This window comes from Raphanus sativus, unplaced genomic scaffold (assembly GCF_000801105.2).
Source record: "Raphanus sativus cultivar WK10039 unplaced genomic scaffold, ASM80110v3 Scaffold4164, whole genome shotgun sequence".
Lineage (NCBI taxonomy): Eukaryota > Viridiplantae > Streptophyta > Magnoliopsida > Brassicales > Brassicaceae > Raphanus > Raphanus sativus.
In genome coordinates, this window is record NW_026619466.1 from 2865 (window position 1) to 4978 (window position 2114).

At 47.7% G+C, this 2114-nt stretch overlaps 1 non-coding gene across 1 annotated transcript; it reads right to left on the reverse strand.

Annotated features, from left to right (window-relative positions):
• Positions 1-636: 636 nt before the first annotated feature.
• Positions 637-743, reverse strand: LOC130507203 (small nucleolar RNA R71). The gene has a single exon (XR_008942227.1). It is a non-coding gene; the product is annotated as a small nucleolar RNA R71 (small nucleolar RNA).
• Between the last annotated feature and the right edge of the window lie 1371 nt (positions 744-2114).

Consider the following 2114-nt stretch of genomic DNA (forward strand, 5'->3'; position numbering starts at 1 on the left):
CGGTTATTTATTTAGTCTAAGACCTCTAACTTGCTCTTTTCTCTTTGTTGCAGGAGATCGCAAGGTTTAGAAAATCAGAACAGACAACAGCCAAGGCCTACTGACACCACCATGGGTGATCACGGTCATCAAGATGATCTCGCTGCAGCAATGCAACTGATGCAACAGCAGATGCTTCAGATGCAGCAGACCATCCAAGCTCAGCAAGCAGCTGCAGAACAATATGCTCAACAGGCTGCTCTCGCGCGGCAAGAACAAGCAGCGCAGACTGTTCCAATCGGGGAGAGAAACCTTCCGCGGAACATTCCTACTACGCGCTCTGCCATTGTTCCTCCACTCTGCACCAGGCAGGACTTCGAGATCAAGCCTGCTCTGATTGATCTGGTGCAGCGAAAAGTGTTCTCTGGTCTCTCTGCAGAAATTCCAATGGAGCATATTGAGAATTTCGAAAAAGTCTGCAGTTTCACTCGTGCGAATGGTGTGCCACCAGACTACATCAAGTGCATGCTATTCCCATTCTCTCTTGATGGAAAAGCTGCACGGTGGTTGAACTCTCTCCCTACCGGCTCTCTCACTTCGTGGGAACAGGTCCGATCAGCGTTCCTCAACCATTTCTACTCTAAGGCGAGAACAGCTACATTGAGGAACAAGATCACCTCATTCAGACAGCTCCATGATGAGCCTTTTTGTGACGCATGGGAGCGCTTCAATGACTACCAGAGAGAATGCCCTCACCATGGATTTGATGATGATTACCTCCTGGGCATTTTCTATGATGGGGTGGACTGGAAATACCAAGGTGCTCTAAACTCTTCGAGCAATGGAGACTTCATGACTCAGACCACTGATGGAGCGCTCCAGCTGATTGAGAACATGGCAGCTAGCTCAGCCAATGAGAATCAGGAGAGCAACCGCTCCAAGAAAGGGAACAGTGTACACACCCAGAAAATTGATGAGCTAACAGCTAAGGTCGATCAGCTACTGCAGAACAACCAGGCACAAGGATCTGGGTATCAGAACACCATCCCGCAGAGCAATCAACAAGTTGTTCCAGCCGCGAGTGCTCCGACTGCAGGGAACAGTCCGCCAGATGATCTGAAAAATCTGAACATTATGATGCAGCAGATGCTCCAGAGCCAGCAACTTCAGGTCAAGGCACTGAATCAGGTTACCACAGACATCAACACCAGGATGGACAGCATGTTCACCGAGCTGAATTCAAAATATGATACTGTGAGCAACCACATAAAGAAGATTGATGTTCAGCTTGCTCAAACTGCTGAAACTGTTAAAAGACAGCAAGAGATCATTCGTGGAAAAAGTGTGATGAATCCTAGGGTTGAGCACTGTAATGCAACCGAGCAGAGACGTGAGAAATCTGAGGAAAAACAAGCAGAACAACTGTTCGCTGAGACTGTTCTGGGCGCAGAACAGAGAACAGAGCAGTCTGCTAGCTCTAGAGTGACTGCTCCCGCGACTGCTCCCACGACTGCTCCCGCTCCCGACGGATCTACTGATATTCCACCAGTGCGAGTCTATGTTCCTAAGGTTCCCTATCCGATTCCACCTAGACACCTGAAGGTGTTGCCTAAGGTTGATGACCCTGGAAAGTTTGCTTTTCCATGTTCCATTGCTGGAGTAGAATTTAAGGAAGCTCTTTGTGACTCTGGATCTTGTGTGAATCTTGTCTCAAAAGCGATTGTAGACAAGTTGGGCATTACTGAAGTTGAGCCTTCTCAGGTGACTCTGACTTTTGCAAACTCTTCCAGAGCAGTTCCTTATGGCACCATTCGCAACCTTCCTGTCCAAGTTGGGGACTGTGTTCTCCATACTGAATTTCAGGTTGTTGAGATGAACAAGGATCATGAGATGCCTTTGATCTTAGGAAGGACATTTATGGCTACAGTGGGAGCAATCGTTGATATGCCTAATAAGAGAGTCTCCTTCTCCCACATCAACAAGAATGTCTTCTATCAGGCTGTTCCCACCAGATTTCAGAAACTACACGCCTCTTGCATCTCAGTGTTCTGTGGAGAAAAGCTGAAGGTTGTTCCAAGGAAGGAGCTTGGTAAAAACAGTGAGTTCAAGGAAGTTCTGAATGGAGATCCTCACAA